Source organism: Oncorhynchus kisutch, linkage group LG4 (genome assembly GCF_002021735.2).
Source record: "Oncorhynchus kisutch isolate 150728-3 linkage group LG4, Okis_V2, whole genome shotgun sequence".
Classification (NCBI taxonomy): Eukaryota; Metazoa; Chordata; class Actinopteri; order Salmoniformes; family Salmonidae; genus Oncorhynchus; species Oncorhynchus kisutch.
The window spans coordinates 21,234,142-21,255,010 of NC_034177.2; the positions used below are offsets into that span (position 1 = coordinate 21,234,142).

The 20,869-nt window shown below is 43.9% G+C and overlaps 1 pseudogene; it reads left to right on the top strand.

Annotated features, from left to right (window-relative positions):
• Window positions 1-20,869, top strand: part of LOC109888554 (potassium/sodium hyperpolarization-activated cyclic nucleotide-gated channel 2-like) — a 111,986-nt pseudogene that overhangs the window by 36,259 nt on the left and 54,858 nt on the right.

The following is a 20,869-nucleotide window of genomic DNA, read 5'->3' on the forward strand; positions in this document are numbered from 1 at the left end:
CCATATGAGTTCTGTTATACTCACAGACATCATTCAAACAGTTTTAGAAACTTCAGAGTGTTTCCTATCCATACCTACTAATAATATGCATATCTTAGCTTCTGGGCCTGAGTATCAGGCAGTTTACTCTGGGCACCTTATTCATCCAAGCTACTCAATACTGCCCCCAAGCCATAGGAGGCTTTAATGGCTAGCTCAGAATATGATGTTTTAATGGCTAGCTCAGAATATGAGCTTTCCAAAAGTTGTTTATATATTGGAGTCATCATGACAGACTACCTGGCCTGATGACTCCTTGCTGTCCCCAGTCCACCTGGCCGTACTGGTGCTCCAGTTTCAACTGTTCTGCCTGCGGCTATGGAACCCTGACCATTTCACCAGATGTGCTACCTGTCCCAGACCAGCTGTTTTCAACTCTCTAGAGACAGCAGGAGCGGTAGAGATTGGCTATGAAAAGCCAACTGACATTTACTCCTGAGGTGCTGACCTGTTGCACCCTTGACAACCACTGTGATTATTATTACTTGACCCTGCTGGTCATCTATGAACATTTGAACATCTTGGCCATGTTCTGTTATAATCTCCACCCAGTACAGCCAGAAGAGGACTGGCCATAGCCTGGTTCCTCTCTAGGTTTGTTCTGGCCTTTCTAGGGAGTTTTTTCTAGCCACTGTGCTTCTACACCTGCATTGCTTGCATTTTGTGGTTTTAGGCTGGGTTTCTGTACAGCACTTTGTGACATCAGCTGATGTAAGAAGGGCTTTATAAATACATTCGATTGATTGATTGATATTATAGAGCTCATTAATTTCGGGAGCCCAGATAATTTATTTATGAATCCCATCATTGGATGGTTCGGTAGTTGGGTTTCCCAAGGGACTCCATAGACCAGCATAGTTTACCTACACTACATGACCAAAAGTATGTGGATTAATATGAAGTAGGTCCCTCCTTTGCATCTTTAAAAGCTTACACTATAGGGAAGGCTTTCCACTAGATGTTGGAACAGTGCTGCAGGGACTTGCTTCCAATCAGCCACAAGAGCATTACTGAGGTCAGGCAGTGTAGTTGGGCGATTAGGTCTGGCTCGCAGTTGGTGTTCCAACTCATCCCAAAGGTGTTCAATGGGGTTGAGGTAAGGGCTCTATGCAGAGCCAGTCCAGTTCTTCCACACCGATCTCGACAAACCATTTCTGTATGGACCTCGCTTTGTGCACAGGGACATTGTCGTGCTGAAACAGGAAATGACCTTCCCCAAACTGTTGCCACAAAGTTGGATGCACAGAATCGTCTAGAAAGTCATTGTATGTTGTAGCATTAAGATTTCCCTTCACTGGAACTAAGGGGCCTAGCCTGAACCATGAAAAACAGCCCCAGACCACCAATTCCTCCACCAAACTTTACAGTTTGCACTATGCATTCGGGCAGACAGCGTTCTCAGATTTGTCCGTTGGACTGCCAGATAGGCAATGGAGATTGCATGGCTGTGTGCTTGATTGTATACACCTGTCAGCAACAGGTGTGGCTGAAATAGCCCAATCCACGAATTTGAGGGTGTGTCAAACTTCCTTTTGTATATATAGTGTATGTTGTAAATATAAAAAAAAGGAGTTGCCTGGTAATGTGTATGTATCTTTCAAATCTTGGGATGTTCTCAAACCATTACTGTCCATGATATTGGCATGGGTATGGATTGCACATTTAGACCATTGTGGGGATGCAAAAGGCCACCCTCGAGATTGAAAAGCATTATTGTGTAATATTTCAGTATGGGCATGCCATTTAGATTCCCAGTTACATTGTTTTAAAATTTTGTGCCAAATATAAATTGTGTGAGTAGTAATAGGACCACAGCTTAGTTTACATTGTTTAAGGAATATACAGTATGGCTGAGGGTTTAGCAAAAAGTATTTGAATCATATTAATGAAATTGGAGCCAATACCCATATGTTCCAAGACAGACCAAGAGGTATGACCATTCTAGTCTATCGAAAGCTTTTTCTGCATCAAGAGATACAGCCCAAGGAGCTGTTGTTTCTGATGAAGAATCTAAGATATGTAATAGTCGACAGAGGTTATCCGAGTATAAACACTTTATAACAAACCCGCTTGGTCTGTGTGGCCTAATTTGGGTAAGTCTCGAGGCGACAACATTTTGGAAAACACTGGGTGGTATCCTTACCTTTTTTTCATAAAAGTGAAATTAGTGCTCTATTCACATCTCTCCCAAATGAACCTTTGTGAACTGCTATATTAATCATTTTGAGCAATAGTGGACCTAATTGATTCCAACATTTTAAATAGACCCCAGGAAGAAATTACCGCCCCATCCAGGCGATTTGCCTTTATTCATGCTATCCAATCCCCTTTTTAATTCATTGAGAGAGATTTAGGCTCTCAGCAAGGTGGCTTCCTCCGTTGAGAGAAGAAGAGTTCGTAATTATTTTAGAAAGTACCTAGTCTGGCTTGGTGTGGATTTACAATCAGAGTTGTACAGTTCTTTATAGAAGCTTGAGAATCTTTGCTGATGAATTTGGGTTCTGACAGTAATTCCCCTGTTCCAGATTCAATAGATTCAATCAGTTAATTGATCATTACTGCATAGTGTGTTGGCCAGTAAACAACTGGGACAATTACCATGGAAGTAATGGTTGAGTCTAACTTGATGGATGGCAAATTCTGCTCTCTGCCTGATCAATAAATATGTTCTGTCTTGACTTTGGAAAGAGTAATAGCTACCTGGTCTGAAAAGAGTTTGTTGAGCACGCTGTAACGCAGTTAACAACATTTGCATTATTTTTAATAAAACCTTTGGCAGCATCCCATAGTATCCAGGGGTCATCGACTTAATTTTTATTGATCATTATGAATTAATTTAGTCACATTTCAAATCGATCAAAGAATGTTTGATTCTGTAGTAATGAAATGTTGAAATGCCATCTTTAGGAGATTGCGAAATGTGAAGTTGTCAGTAGTAAGCGTAGTGGTCAGACAAGCTCATATGTTGAAGATAGAAATAGAGGTGTAGATAATACTATGCAATCAATTCGTGAGAAAGATTTATGGCTGTTTGAGTAATAAGTGCACTCTTTTGATTCAGGATTATGTGCTCACCAGGCATCAATAAGGTTGTAATCAGAGAGTATATACTGAAGAGCCTTGGTTGTAGTTGGTCTTATGAAATTTGTTTTGAATGTCCAAAATGGCATTCATGCCTTTCTCAATAACCAGATGGAATTCAGTTAATTCTAACAATATGCTGTTCAGAGAATCCAAAAACATTGGATCATATGAATTTGGAGTATACTCATTAATAAAGGCAATTTTCTTTCCATTATGGATACATTTAAGGAAATTGATTCTGCCTTCTTTGTCTTCGCCTCTACCCAAGAAAGTTTATTAGTATCATTATGATTACAGCTTCAGTTTTGTTTGGGGCTGATGAGAAAGCAGCAGCTTGTAGAAATGACTATATAAGTGTTTTTGGAGCAGGTGTGTTTCTTGGAGCATTGATTGATTTATAAATATTGTTTCTCTTCAAACTGGAAACCACATATCCTGAGGCCGCATTTATTGTAGGTGGGGATTTTAACAAAGCAAATTTGAGGAAAACGCTACCGAAGTTCTATCAACACATTGACTGACTGTAGTAGCCGTGCTGGAAAAACACTCAACCACTAATATTCTCTATTCCGGGATGCCGACAATGCCCTCCCCTGCCCTTCCTTCGGCAAATCAGATCACAGCTCCATTTTGCTCCTCCCTTCCTATAGGCAGAAACTCAAACAGGAAGTACCCGTGCTAAGGTCTATTCAATGCTGGTCTAACCAATCGGAATCCATGCTTCAAGATTGTTTTGATTATATGGACTGGGATATGTTCCGGGTAGCCTCGGATAATAACATTGATGTATACACAAACATGGTGACTGAGTTCATCAGGAAGTGTATAAGGCATGTTTTTCCAACTGTGACTATTAAAACCTACCCAAATCAGAAACCATGGATACTAGGCAGCATTCGTGCTAAACTGAAAGCGCAAACCACCGCATTTAACCATGGAAAGGTGACTGGGAATATGGTCAAATACAAAGTGTGTAGTTATTCCCTCCATAAGGCAATCAAACAGGCAAACGCCAGTCTGCTGGGATAAGGAAACACTGAACTAACTTACTATCGCCCTGTAGCACTCACTTCTGTCATCATGAAGTGCTTTGAGAGGCTAGTTAAGGATCAAATCACCTCTACCTTACCTGACACCCTAGACCCACTTCAATTTGCTTATCGCCCGAATAGATCCACAGACGATGCAATCGCCATTGCACTGCACACTGCCCAATCCCATCTGGACAAAAGGAATACCAATGTAAGAATGCTGTTAATTGACTATAGCTCAGCCTTCAACACCATAGTACCCTCCAAGCTCATCAGGACTTTCTGACGGGCCGCCCCCAAGTGGTGAAGGTAGGAAACAACACCTCCCCTTCACTGATCCTCAACCCTGGGGCCCCACAAGGGTGCATACTCAGCCCCCTCCTGTAGTCCCTGTTCACCCATGACTGTGTGGCCATACATGTCTCCAACTCAATTATCAAGTTTGCAGATGACACAACCATAGTAGGCCTGATTACCAACAATGAAGAGACATCCTACAGGGAGGAGGTGAGGGACCTGGCGGAGTGGTGCCAGGAAAATAACCTCTCCCTCAACGTCAACAAAATTACGGAGATGATCGTGGACTTCAGGAAAAAGCAGAGGGAGCACGTCTCTATCCACATTGGAAAGGTGGAAAGCTTTAATTTCCTCAGTGTACACATCACTGACCATCTGAAATGGTCCACCCACACAGACAGTTTAGCGAAGAAGGCCAAACAGCACCTCTTCAACCTCAGGAGGCTGAAGAAATTTGGCTTGGCCCCTAAGACCCTTTTACAGATGCACAATTGAAAGCATCCTGTCGGGCTGCCTGGTACGGCAACTGCACCGCATGCAACCAAAGGGTGGTGCGCTCTGCCCAGCGCATCAACGGGGGCAGACTGCCTGCCCTCCAGGACACCCACAGCACCCGATGTCACAGGAAGGCCAAAAAGATCATCAAGGCACGGCCTGTTCACCCCACTATCATCCAGAAGGCGAGGTCAGTACAGGTGTATTCAAGCTGGTACCGAGACACTGAAAAACAGCTTCTATCTCAAGGCCATCATACTGTTAAATAGCCATCACTAGCCAGCTACCACCCAGTTACTCAACCCTGCACCTATATACATAGATGTGGAATCACTGGTCACTTTAATAATGTTTACATACTGCTTTGTTCATTTCATATGTATATACTGTATTCTATTCTACTGTATATATTTCTTAATTCCATTATTTTACTTTTAGATTTGTGTGTATTGTTGTGAATTGTTAGATATTACTGCACTTTTGGAGCTAGGAACACAAGCATCTCACTACACCCGCAATAACATTGCTAAATATGTGTATGTGACCAATAACATTTGATTTGATTTTATGCCACATTTCTGTTGATTTTGAAGAATAATGTGATAAATACCTTACAAGTTTTTGAACTGTCCTACTTTATCAATATAAAATGGAAAAGACCTGTTAATGTTTTGTGGTCATTTGATAATTAGAAAATAAATGATCAAGCATTTTAACCTTCAATCATGACATGAAAAAAGTATTTAGTACACAATTATTATCATGGAAAAAATGTTTTATTTTTATTTTTGCAAAACGATATATTTTTGTGTCCCTTGCTTGAGCATAGTACTTTGACATTTTGGAATTACCAATGAGGAGTTTGTAAATGCACCATATAAGAGCAGGGAATTTACAATAACAGGAGGGAACAACACCAAAAGAGAAGGGATCTAATTCTGCAGTACACAGGACTTGAAACACCATAATAGTGTTTTTAAACTTTTCCCAGCCTCTGGCAAGGTGTTGCACATCTCCTGATTATGTGGTGTGTGGTACCATTTCATATTTCAGAACACCTCAGGGTGAATGTTTCAGTACACCTTAAATCTGTCCCAATACCCTCACAACCATGTGTTTCAATCCTCCAGCAAAGTTAAGGTGCTGTCTCCTTTAAGGTATTGGCAGCTCAGTTACCACTAGTTTTAGTGTTTTAGTGTTACAAAACACTACATTTTAACAGTGACAAGCCACTGCATTTATTTAGATATGTGTGCACTGCGGGTAAATTATACACAAGCAGAAACAGCTGTGCAGGCACCTTGAAAAACACCCACATACAGTACCACCCAAACACAGGAAACACAGGTGCCTCGGTAACACAGGGAGTTTGTTTTTAATTGTAGGGCTTTTGAGACAAAGCTGGAAAGAGGTGATACAAAAGGATGCTTGCTTGGCCTTTTTCACCAAAGATCTTCCAATACAGTCACTTGGAGAAACAGCAAAGGGATACATTCCAGCCTTCTGTTGTATATCAGAGCAGGTTCTAATTTTGCATTCAGTTGAGCTTTAAACCCACGGGTTGGCGTGAGTGGGGTCTGATGACTGAATCGCCTGGCTCACACTCTGTTGGAGCTCTACATTGTAAACAACAGTCGGGAGCATCTCTTCTCTCCTCTGTCTTCGTAGAGGGGTGTTAATGGCCTAGTTACTATATAGGGCAACTTCTCCTGTCTCAGGTGTGGTAGCCTTTTGGTCTTATGTTTTTGGGGGCTTAATTGGTTCTCCTGCAGGGGTTTTCTGGAACACACACGCATGCACATTTGCACGATAGGGAGACAGGCCCTTTGACCACAGCCAAAGGGCCACAGCTGAGAAGTGTTTACAAGGCTGTGACCACAACACCAGTGCATCACACAGGGCTGGGTGTTCTAAACAAACACTCACCATAATAGGACAAGCCTTGGTCTTGGAGAGGGAAGGAAAGGGGAGGGAGGGAGAGGAGGAGAGGTGGGTGGAGGAAGGGAAGGAAGGGAGAATGAGGGAGGATAGCTGTCTTATGTCTGATTGATTGACATTTTTGACATTCCACACTTACTGTATCTCTCTTGATCATGTTCATCTCAACAGAGCTATTAGTGCCTGATGAGTGCAGGAAATTAGTGTCATCATCGCAGAAGTTATTTGGTGTGCTTCATTTCTCAAGGTAACTTACGAAAATGCAACAGCTGTGTGTTCAGAAAAGCAACTGTGCATAATCGGTATCGGCAAACTTACTTACTGAATTTCGATAACTAATCCAATCATGAATCCAAATCCTGTCCATATCCTGTTGTAACCAGATAATGCAAATAATGTAATCTGGCTCCATCTTTAAAATATTTATTATCATGTGTTCATTGTCTTTGTTAACGTAAGCTAAATCCATGTGAAATGGTGAATGAATAAGGTGTTACACACCACTGACTGTCCTCTCTTTCTGTCCCTCTCGTGACAGATCTTCCATATGACCTATGACCTGGCCAGTGCAGTGATGCGTATCTTCAACCTGATTGGTATGATGTTGCTGCTGTGTCACTGGGATGGCTGTTTACAGTTCCTGGTTCCCATGCTGCAGGATTTCCCCCAGGACTGCTGGGTCTCCCTTAACAAGATGGTGGTAAGTGCTGCTAATGCCATGTTCAAAACAACTGGGAACTCAGAAAAATAATAGGTCAAATCATGATGTCAGTGATCTTCAGGTCAGAAAGTGGCGCTCGCGAAAGAGGCCCAAATTCTCGAGTTGGAATTCAGAGGTGGAATACCGCTGAAATCGATTTTTCCCAGTCTGAGTTCTCAGTTGTTTTGAATGCACTGAAGTTAGATATCGAGGATTTCCGAGTTCCCCTTTCCCAGCTGTTTTGAACGCGGCATTAATACACACTCTAGAGCGGGAGTGTCAAACAAATTTCCCCCGAGGGCCACATTCTGTCTTCAATGAGGTCCGGAGGGCTGCACTGAAAATAGGTTACATTTCCTCGCGGTCCAAATTTGCTAAACATAGTCCTGTATCAATCGTTTTTTGAATTTTCGCTCCCTGACTGTCTAGCTTTCATTTCTGTGATTATTGTGAGCTGGACACAGTCAAGAGACTGTATGAATTTAAGTCCACTATAATTTCTACAGTTTCGATTTGGTTTTAGTAATTTAAAAGTATACTGGGTTTTGTTTTCCCCGCGGACTGTATGTTTGACAACCCTGCTCTAGATTTTAGATCCATTCCGTACTCTAGGGGCCTGTTCCCGTACACCAGACTGGACTCACAGGACATACGTTTGGTATTTTACGTTAATGTTTGCATCTCCGAAAGTATGATGTGTTACATTTTCTCTGGATACTGAAGACAGAAGGTTATGTAGGAGCTGCGGCAATTTTAGCATATAAATATTGGTGGGGCAAAAAATATATATATTGAGGTGTGCATGCCAGCAAAATCACTACACAACACAACACTAAACAATACATGAATCACACTATAACGGTGACAAACGGTACCCACAAACTGTTAGGACCAACATAAATCTGTCCCAACAGCAGTCCCAAAACCTTACCACTGCTACACCTGGCTATCAGCGGAGCCTTGTCCGCTTGCCCTGCGGTAGCAGAGAGAACAGTACCGCTTGCTGAATAGTGCTGCTTGCCACACGGCAAGCAGAGGGAACAGTCTATGACTAGGGTGGCTGGAGTCTTTGACAATTTTTAGGGCCATCCTCTGACACCACCTCGTATAGAGGTCCTGGATGGCAGGAAGCTTGGCCCCAGTGATGTACTGGGCTGTTCGCACTACCCTCTGTAGTGCCTTGCAGTCAGAGGCCGAGCAGTTGCCATACCAGGCAGTGATGCAACGAGTCAGGATGCTCTCGATGGTTCAGCTGTAGAACCTTTTGAGGATCTGAGGACCCATGCCAAATCTTTTCAGTCTCCTGAGGGGGAATAGGTTTTGTCGTGCCCTCTTCACAACTGTCTTGGTGTGCTCGGACCATGTTAGTTTGTTGGTGATGTGGACACCAAGGAACTTGAAGTTCTCAACCTGCTCCACTGCAGCCCCGTCGATGAGAATGGGGGCATGCTCGGTCCTCTTTTTCCTGTAGTCCAGAATCATCTCCTTTGTCTTGATCACGTTGAGGGAGAGGTTGTTGTCCTGGCACCACACAGCCAGGTCTCTAACCTCCTCCCTATAGGATGTCTCATTATTGTCAGTGATCAGGCCTACCACTGTTGTGTCATCGGCAAAACTTGATGATGGTGTTGGAGTCGTCCCTGGCCGTGCAGTCATTAGTGAACAGAGAGTACAGGAGGCGACTGAGCACGCACCCTTGAGGGGCCCCTGTGTTGAGGATCAGCGTGGCGGGTGTGTTGTTACCTACCTTTACCACCTGGGGGCGGCCCTGTTTGTGGGTGAGTCCCAGAAAGAGGGCCAATTATTTACAAATTCTACCTATTGGGAGGGGCAGAAAACAGTTTTCAGCCAGCGTTTGAGTTGTGAGACTCTGCTGTAGAGCTCATCACTCCCCCTAACTGGTAGGGGGCCAGAGACAATTACTCGATGACGACACATCTTTCTGGCTGATTTACACGCTGAAGCTAAGCTTGGTGACCTCTGACTGTTTCATCCTAACATCTTTGGTGCCGACGTGGATAACAATATCCCTATAGTCTCTACACTCGCCAGTTTTAGCTTTAGCCAGCACCATCTTCAGATTATACTTAACGTCGGTAGCCCTGCCCCCTGGTAAACAATGTATGATCGCTGGATGATTCATTTGAAGTCTAAATCTGCGGGTAATGGAGTCGCCGATGACTAGGGTTTTCAATTTGTCAGAGCTAATGGTGGGAGGCTTCGGAGTCCCAGACCCCGTAATGGGAGGAGTAGAGACCAGAGAAGGCTCGGCCTCGGACTTCGACTCGCTGCTTAATGGGGGAGAACCGGTTGAAAGTTTCTGTCGGCTGAATGAGCACCGGTTGAGCGTTCCTACAGCATTTCCTTCCATAAGCTATGAGAAAGTTATCCGGCTGCAGGGACTGTGCGAGGGGATTTATCATACTATCTGTACTTACTGGTGGCACAGACAGACTCTGTTTCATCCTTTCCTACACTTGAACATAGCCTTATTTTTATTACAGCATATTGGATGACTATCATTCATATCCCACTAGCCCAGCTCAATGTAACATCGATAGGTTTAGGCTACTACATGATACAACATTTTTCCCAGTACCCATCAAGAGATTGCTACAACCTAGCCTATGAAGATTAATGTCTATATTAATGTGTGTTGATGTGAATCGGAATATTGATGTGTATTGTGTATTGATGTGTGTACAGGAATCTGTAAAAGGGACCTTGGTCTCAGCATGACACCCTGCCAAAATGAAGGTTAAATTAAAAAAATACATGAAAAACACACACACGAACACACGCATCTCGGTCCCTTTACGTTGCTCAGAGCTGGGCTCTCTCTGTGTGTACTCCGCGCCAGTTTCCCTGAGAACAGTTGTCCGGGTGATCAGTCGCAGCCTGAGAGCAGGCATCTCCCAGCAATCAAGGTCATCATCTCTCCAGAGGCGATTGGCTTCAAATGAAAGACGCAGCGTTAAATGATCCATCTCCATGTCACTCGAGACTTGTTCACTTTGAGTGGCTGCCTGACTACTCACTGCATCCCGCATCCCCTACACGGCAAGCTCTGCAACCTCCATGCTGCTCAGAGAACAGAGAGAAATACACACACATTTTTGTTTTATGCCTTCCCCAAGCCATAGCCCTAACTTTAACCACTTGGACCTAAACTTAACCCTTTGAGTTCTTGTTGTAGACTCAGGTGTGAGAGGCTTTCTGCCGACTAGCTTTAGGCCCTGTGGGAGAGAATTGCCAGAAGGTCTCTCCATCAAACAGTCAGTCATCATGTTAGTATGCGTTACCTGACCCTCCCTGATCTGACCATTGACACAGACTGTTCTGCTATAAGCCAGGATTTAAGTTTACAGCAGGCTGATCAAATTAAATCAAATAAAAAATGTTCCCTCTGTTATGTAAGTCAGGGCCAGGTGCTTTCATTTGATGTACTGTATACTGTATAGGTCTTAGATCAATGGAATTATAATAAATACCTGGATCTGGGTAGAGTAATCTGAATCCCTTGCCAGGGATCATCCGGTTAGAGGACGCAGAACAGCCATGGGAAATACAATTACTCATATGAATGACATATGCACTTACACACGCGTGCGCACGTGTGCATGCACACACACACACACACACACACACACACACACACACACACACACACACACACACACACACACACACACACAAAGTATACTTGACTGATGTGTGTGTTATATCACTGTCTCTTTATCTTCAACCCCTGCAGCATCAGACAAGAACACACTCACTTGCTCGCTCGCACACACACACACACACACACACACACACACACACACACACACACACACACACACACACACACACACACACACACACACACACACACACACACACACACACACACACACACACACACACACACAGAGTAGCTGATCATTAATATTTCAAGCATCCTACCATGCCTACACCTGGCCCTTAGGGTTGGCAAAAATGCCCATACCAGTTAAGGCAGCTAATATGGTAAATGTAGCTGAAGAGGTTACACATAAACTCCGAGCCACAGCAACCATTACCCACACACACACACACATCCACGACCACCTGCATGCACACAACCACGCAGGCATGCACCCTCACACACCCACACACACCATGAACCCCCTTCTCCTTGTACCTCGCACCTCCCTCCAGGATCTTGGAACAGATCATCAGAGATAATTTCATAAATTGAGCACCACCCACATTCCACAGTCTTCCTCAGAGCCAGTGCCTTATGAGAATCAGAGTCTGTACAGAATATATAGAGAGACTCACCTGTTCTAGTCTAAACACCATGCAGGCTGTCTGTTGATTTTATTGCTATGGGGATTGGGGGACTTGGTGGCCCAGTGTACTCCCCCATGTTTTCTTATTTGATCCCAGTGGGGCTCCACTCCCATACCTGTAGAGATGGATGCTTGTTCTCTGTTAATAGATCAGCATTACTGTCAGCTGCCTGGCTCTGTGGCTGCAGTACTGGCGTGGTGCCACACACACACACACACACACACCCACCCACCCACACAAACACAGACACACACACCCACACACACACACACACACACACACACACACACACACACACACACACACACACACACACACACACACACACATATATGGTATTGTCCTACCGAGACACATAGGAAATGAATGTGTCAGTGCAGTGGAGGTTGTTCAGTCATCTGCACTGGGGACTGGGTTTATAGATCACAGACACTCTGTGTGTGTGTGTGTGTGTGTGTGGGTGTGTGTGTGTGTGTGGGTGTGTGTGTGTGTCTGTGTGTGTGTGTCTGTGTTTGTGTGTGTGTGTGTGTGTGTGTGTGTGTGTGTGTGTGTGTGTGTGTGTGTGTGTGTGTGTGTGTGTGTGTGTGTGTGTGTGTGTGTGTGAGGCAGCATAGAGACGTTAGTATAAAATACTGTAAATTCAGATAAGCTACAGCGAGCGTGCCGAGCCAGAGCAGCTCGCTACAACATGCCTCCCTTTTTCATCCATGTTTGTACCGTTACCTCTGGCTCTGGCACAGTTATTAGCTACCTAAACTCATATGTCAAATAGGCCTGGTGATTGTGAGTATACATCATACTGATAGATTTTTTATTTATTGGGGCTTCATCTTCCATTAGATGGATGTGTGTGTTTCCTTGCACATAGTGTATGTGTGTGCATGAATGTGCCGTGTTTATTTCCATCTCAGAGCTTTGTGAGGGGCTGCTGCTGGTGTTTGCCTGGCAGGCACACTCTGTAGGCAGCATGCTGATAGACCAGAGAGAGAGTTAGAGAGAGAGAGCAACCTTGGGAAAATCCTCTGCATTATCATTAACAGCAGACTCACACATTTCCTCAATGAAAACAATGTACTGAGCAAATGTCAAACTGGCTTTTTACAAAATTACCTTACAACAGACCACTTATTCACCCTGCACACCCTAATTGACAAACAAACCAAAACAAAGGTAAAGTCTTCTCATGCTTTGTTGATTTCAAAAAAGCTTTTGACTCAATTTGGCTTGAGGGTCTGCTGTACAAATTGATGGAAAGTGGCGTTGGGGGAAAACATCCAACATTATAAAACCCACGTACACAAACATCAAGTATGCAGTTAAAATTGGCAAAAAAAACACACACATTTCTTTCCACAGGGCGGTGGGGTGAGACAGGGATGCAGCTTAAACTTCACCCTCTTCAAAATATATATCAATGAATTGGCAAGAACTGCAGCCCCCTTCCTCCCCCTACTAGAATCTGAAGTCAAGTGTCTACTGTTTGCTGATGATCTGGTGCTTCTGTCCCCAAACAAGGAGGGCCCACAGCAGCACCTACAGGTTCTGCACAGATTCTGTCAGATCTGGGCCCTGACAGTAAGACAAAAATCGTGGTGTTCCAAAAAAGGTCAAGTTGCCAGGACCACAAATACAAATACCATCTAGACACCATTGTCCTGGAGGACACAAAAACTATACATACCTTGGTCTAAACATCAGCGCCACACATAACTTCCACAAAGCTGTGACCGATCGTAGAGACAAGGCAAGAGGGGCCTACTATGCCATCAAAAGGAACATAAAATTTGACCTACCAATTAGGGTCAGGCTAAAAATACTTGAATCATTTATAGAACCCATTGCCCTTTATTGGTTGTGAGGTCAGGGGTCCACTCACCAACCAATAATGGGACAAACACCAAATTGAGACTGCATGTAGAATTCTGCAAAAATATCCTCTATATACAATGTAAAACACCAAATAATGCATGCAGAGCAGAATTAGGCCGATATCCATTAATGATCAAAATCCAGAAAAGAGACTTTAAATTCTACAACCACGTAAAAGGAGTCGATTCCCAAACCTTCCATAACAAAGCCATCACCTACAGAAATATTAATCTGGATAAGAGTCCCCTAAGCAAGCTGGTCCTGGAGAATATAACACAATTAGACCCAGCCAAATCATGAGAAAACAAAAAGAGAATTACTTGACACATTGGAAATAATTAAGAAAAAAACTGACCAAACTAACTGACCAAACTAGAATGCTATTATCAAACTAGAAGGCTATTAGAAAACAAACCCAATTGTTATAAACTTCCATATCTATTGAGTGAAATACCAGGGTGTGCCATCACAGCATCAAGATTTGTGACCTGTTGCCACAAGAAAAGTGCAACCAGTGAAGAACAACACCGTTGTAAATACAACCCATATTTATGTTTATTTATTTTCCCTTTTGTACTTTAACTATTTGCACATATGACATTTGTAATGTCTTTATTGTTTTGGAACTTTTGTGAGTGTAATGTTTACTGTTCATTTGTATTGTTTATTCCACTTTTGTTTATTGTTTAGTTCTCTTGCTTTGGCAATGTTAACATATGTTTCCCATGCCAATAAAGCCCTTAAATTGATTTGAGAGAGAGAGAGCTCTGCCTCTGTCACGCACCCAAGGCGTTGGGACCAGGTCGGGGGCTGAAGCTGCCCCTAGCACAGAGAGAGAGAGGAAGGGCCATATGAGCACACATGCATACACATCCGGCAGTGTGTATGCCCCCAAGATCAGTGCTGAGTGCCCCCAACCTGGGGGGGCAGTGCTGAGTGCCCCCAAGATCAGCACCTATCTATCACCGTCCCGTTATTTCCTTCCATCCACGTCCCTCCGTCACATTTTAAAACAATCTGATGCCTCCCTCACATTTCCCTTTATTTCCCCCTGAACCATTTCCCAACTAAATAATTTTTAATGGAATGCAAATGGGGTCGAGTGAAATTCAAAACGGATACAATCCAATCCAGAAGGAGTCAATCAATGACAGTTGGGACTGCTCTCTTTGGCTCTGCTTTGTACAGCCAGGACAGTCTAACTCCGAACCAACAGTCCTACAATTAGCTGAGTAGAAGCAGTGACATCACTCTAAAGGATTAAACCTGTAGCCAGGCAGCGTTTTTTAGTCAGTGTTGCTGTTAGCGGGCTGAGGAGAGAGTGTTTAACATTTCTCTAGTCTCACTGTATAGACAAATCAAAGGCAGAGTGGCTCCTCATTAGAGCCCAGTCTGAAGTGGCCTTCTACACCTGAACCAACAGCACTGTGCTGGAGTGATTAGGCCTTCAACAAGCAGCTAGCTAGCACAATGGAGTCATAATGTCTTAGCTACTACAGAAGGGGGATTGCAGCTTTCTTTCACACACTTTCTTTGATTGCCTCTCTCTCTATCTCCATCTTTCTCTCTCTGTCTTTCCACTATCTTTTCATTTCTCACTGAAGCCTTAGAATTTGAGAGTTTTAGGTTGACCGTAGTCTTGTTTCGGCACAGTGATATTGAAAATGTGGTTTTATTGCAGTGTTACTCTTTCTCTATAATGCACTCTTTTGTAATAGAAACCCTGCTCTTTCTCTCCCAACAGAATGACTCGTGGAGCGAGCTGTACTCCTTTGCCCTGTTCAAAGCCATGAGTCACATGCTGTGTATCGGTTATGGGCGCCAAGCCCCAGAGAGCATGTCTGATATCTGGTTGACCATGCTCAGTATGATCGTGGGAGCCACCTGCTACGCCATGTTCATCGGCCACGCCACCGCCCTTATCCAGTCCCTGGACTCATCCCGGCGCCAGTACCAGGAGAAGGTAGGTACACCTTCCAACTCATCCCAGGCTGTCAATGAGGTCTAAGCCATTTAACAAAAAAAGAAAATCATTTTTATTGAACCTTTATTTAACTAGGCAAGTCAGTTAATAAGAACAAATTCTTATTTACAATGGCGGCCTACCCCGGCCAAACCCGGAGGATGCTGGGCCAATTTACAATGACCAGGTGAAAATTCAGGGCCATAGACATAAGTTATAACTATGGCCTGGAGTTTTCCCTGGTTAAGTCACAAACTCAGGAAAATTCCTGTCACTGCCAGTGTCACTCAGTCTCAGTGTCCTCACAGATCATCAAAGCACGTGGTCATGTCTCTTAAGAAGGAGAACATTGCTCTATAAGTATATTGCTTCTTAGATCCTCTGTGATCTGGCAGTGTGTTATTCAGTCCGTAGCAGCACGTCCCCCTGGGTTGCAGTAATTGGTCCGGCTTTGTTGTCTAATTGCAGCATCTGGCTAATGTTGAGAACAAAGGAGCACAGATGAGAACAGTACCTCCAACTCTGCTTCTGTCATCTACTGTTTGGCTCCTCTTGTTTCTTGTTCCTGGCCCTCTCAAATGTAGTTTTTAAAATTATCTTGGAGAGATAATCATCTTGTTTTCTGGGTCACAATACAGTATCAGGGAGCAACTAGGGGAAATTAGGAGTTTATACAGTATTCAGTATTTTTGGTTAAAGCTATGATTTGAAGATGTTATCGCAGGTGTAGAGGAATACTTGTGTTTCTAGCTCCTATAGTGCAGTAATACAGTGCCTTCAGAAAGTATTCACACTTGACTTTGCCACATTTTGTTATTACAAAGTGGGATTAAAATGTATTTAATTGTAATTTGTTGTCAACGATATACACAAAATACTCTTATCAAAGTGGAAGAAAAATTCAAACATATGTAAAAATATATATATAAATAAAGATGAAAAATAAAGCACTAATATACACTACATGACCAAACGTATGTGGACACCTGCTCGTCGAACAGCTCATTCCCAAATCATGGGCATTAATATGGAGTTGGTCCCCCTTTGCTGCTATAACATCCTCCACTCTTCTGGAAGGCTTCTGGAAGGACCATTGCTGCAGGGACTTGCTTCCATTCAGCCACAATCATTATTAAGGTCGGGCACTGATGTTGGGCGATTAGGCCTGGCTCGCAGTTGGCGTTCCAATTCATCCCAAAGGTGTTCGATGGGCTTGAGGTCAGGGCTCTGTGCAGGCCAGTCAAGTTCTTCAACAAACTATTTCTGTATGGACTTCGCTTTGTGCATGGGGGCATTGTCATGCTGAAACAGGAAAGGGCCTTCCCCAAAGTTGGAAGCACAGAATTGTTTAGAATGTAATTTTATGCTGTAGTATTAAGATTTCCCTTCACTGGAACTAAGGAGCCTAGCCCGAACCATGAAAAACAGCCCCAGACCATTAATCCTCCTCCACCAAACTGTACAGTTGGCACTATATATATATTCGAGCAGGTAGCATTCTCCTGGCCTATCCCAAACCCAGATTGGTCCATTGAACAGCCAGAAGGTGAAGCGTGATTCATCACTCCAGAGTCCAATGGCGGCGAGCTTAACACCAGTCCAGCCAACGCTTGGCATTGCACATGGTGATCTTAGGCTTGTGTGCAGCTACTCGGCCATGGAAACCCCTTTCATAAAGTTCCCGACGAACAGTTCTTGTGCTGACCTTGCTTCCAGAGGCAGTTTGGAACTCGGTAGTGAGTGTTGTAACCAAGGACAGGTGATTTTTATGCGCTTCAGCGCTCGGCGGTCCGTTCTGTGAGCTTGTGTGGCCTACCACTTCACGTCTGAGCCGTTGTTGCTCCTAGATGTTTCCACTTCACAACAACAGCACTTACTGTACAGTAGACTGGGGCAGCTCTAGCAGAGCAGAAATTTGATGAACTGACTTGTTGGAAAGGTGGCAAACTATGACGGTGCCACGCTGAAAGTCACTGAGCTCTTCAGTAAGGCCATTCTACTGCCATTGATTGTCTATGGAGACTGTATGGCTGTGTGCTGGATTTTATACATCTATCAGCAATGGGTGTGGCTGAAATAGCCAAATCCACTCATTTGAAGGGGTGTCCACATACTTTTGTATATATAGCATGTCTTGATTAGATAAGTATTGACCCCCCTATGACAATACATTTAAAAATCACCTTTGGCAGTGATTGCAGCTGTGAGTCTTTCTGGGTAAGCCTTTACTAGTTTTCCACACCTGGATTGTGCAACATTTGACCATTATTATTTTCTAAATTCTTCAAGCTCTGTCAAAGTGGTTGTTGATCATTTCTAGACAACCATTTTTAGGTCTTGCCATAGATTTTCAAGCAGAATTAAGGTAAAACTGTAACTCGGACACTCAGGAACATTCAGTGTCTTCTTGGCTACATTTTATCCTTAAAAACACCCCAGTCCTTAATGATGACGAGCATACCCATAACATGATGCAGCCACCACAATGCTTGTAAATCTATAGAGTGGTACTCAGTGATGTGTTGTTGGATTTGCCCCAAACATAACTCTTTGTATTCAGGACATAAAGTTAATTTCTTTGCCAAGTTTTTTGCTGTTTTACTTTAGTACCTTATTGCAAACAGGTTGCATGTTTTGGAATATTTTTATTCTGTACAGGCTTCCTTCTTTCCACTCTGTCATTTAGGTTAGTTTTGTGGAGCACCTACAATGTTGTTAATCGATCCTCAGTTTTCTCCCATCACAGCCATTCCATGTAACTGTTTGAAGTCACCATTGGCCTCATGATGAAATCCCTGAGCGGTTTCAAATAAAATACAATCTAATTTTATTTGTCACATACACATGGTTAGCAGATGTTAATGCGAGTATAGCGAAATGCTTGTGCTTCTAGCTCCGACAATGCAGTAATAACCAACGAGTAATCTAACCTAACAATTCCAAAACTACTACCTTATACACACAAGTGTAAAAGGATAAAGAATATGTACATAAAGATATATGAATGAGTGATGGTACAGAACGGCATAGGCAAGATGCAGTAGATGGTATTGAGTACAGTATATACATATGAGATGAGTAATATAGGGTATGTAAACAAAGTGGCATAGTTTAAAGTGGCTAATGATACATGATTTACATAAAGATGCAGTAGATGATATCGAGTACAGTATATAAATATACATATGAGATGAGTAATGTAGGGTATGTAAACATTATATTAAGTATCATTGTTTAAAGTGGCTAGTGATATATTTTACATCAATTCCCATTATTAAAGTGGCTGGAGATGAGTCAGTGTGTTGGCAGCAGCCACTCAATGTTAGTGGTGGCTGTTTAACAGTCTGATGGCCTTGAGATAGAAGCTGTTTTTCAGTCTCTCGGTCCCTGCTTTGATGCACCTGTACTGACCTCGCCTTCTGGATGATAGCGGGGTGAACAGGCAGTGGCTCGGGTGGTTGTTGTCCTTGAGGATCTTTATGGCCTTCCTGTGACATCAGGTGATGCAGGTGTCCTGGAGGGCAGGTAGTTTGCCCCCGGTGATGCATTGTGCAGACCTCACTGGGCGGAGCAGTTGCCGTACCAGGTGGTGATACAGCCCGACAGGATGCTCTCGATTGTGCATCTGTAGAAGTTTGTGAGTGCTTTTGGTGACAAGCCAAATTTGTTCAACCTCCTGAGGTTGAAGAGGCGCTGCTGCGCCTTCTTCACAACGCTGTCTATATGGGTGGACCAATTCAATTTGTCCGTGATGTGTAAGCCGAGGAACTTAAAACTTACTACCCTCTCCACTACTGTCTCGTCGATGTGGATAGGGGGGTGCTCCCTCTGCTGTTTCCTGAAGTCCACAATCATCTCCTTTGTTTTGTTGACATTGAGTGTGAGGTTATTTTCCTCCTCCCTGTAGGCCGTCTCGTCGTTGTTGGTAATCAAGCCTACCACTGTGGTGTCGTCCGCAAACTTGATGATTGAGTTGGAGGTCTGCATGGCCACGCATTGTGGGTGAACAGGGAGTAAAGGAGAGGGCTCAGAACGCACCCTTGTGGGGCCCCAGTGTTGAGGATCAGCGGGTGGAGATGTTTTTACCTACCCTCACCATCTGGGGGTGGCCCGTCAGGAAGTCCAGTACCCAGTTGTACAGGGCGGGGTCGAGACCCAGGGTCTCGAGCTTGATGACGAGTTTGGAGGGTACTATGGTGTTAAATGCTGAGCTGTAGTCGATGAACAGCATTCCTCTTGTCCAGATGGGTTAGGGTAGTGTGCAGTGTGGTTGCGATTGCATTGTCTGTGGACCTATTGGGGCGGTAAGCAAATTGGAGTGGATCTAGGGTGTCAGGTAGGGTGGAGGTGATATGGTCCTTGACTAGTCTCTCAAAGCACTTCTTGATGACGGAAGTGAGTGCTACGGGGCAGTAGTCGTTTAGCTCAGTTACCTTAGCTTTCTTGGGAACAGGAACAATGGTGGCCCTCTTGAAGCATGTGGGAATGTAAACACACCAGCCAGCTGGTCTGCGCTTGCTCTGAGGACGCGGCTGGGGATGCCGTCTGGGCCTGCAGCCTTGCGAGGTTTAACACGTTTAAATGTTTTACTCACGTTGGCTGCAGTGAAGGAGAGTCCGCAGGTGTTGGTAGCCAGCCGTGTCAGTGGCACTGTATTGTCCTCAAAGCGAGCAAAAAAGTGATTTAGTCTGTCTGGGAGCAAGACATCCTGTTCCGCGACGGGGCTGGTTTTCTTTTTGTAATCCGTGATTGACTGTAGACCCTTCCACATACCTCTTGTGTCTGAGCAGTTGAATTGCGACTCTACTTTGGCTTTATACTGACGCTTAGCTTGTTTGATTGCCTTGCGGAGGGAACAGCTACACTGTTTGTATTCGGTCATGTTTCCGGTCACCTTAACCTGGTTAAAAGCAGTGGTTCGCACTTTCAGTTTTGCGCGAATGCTGCCATCAATCCACAGTTTCTGGTTTGGGAATGTTTTAATCGTTGCTGTGGGTATAACATCGTCAATGAACTCGCTCACCGAATCAGCTTATTCGTCAATGTTGTTGTTGGACGCAATGCGGAACATATTCCAATCCACGTGATCGAAGCAGTCTTGAAGCGTGGAATCAGATTGGTCGGACCAGCGTTGAACAG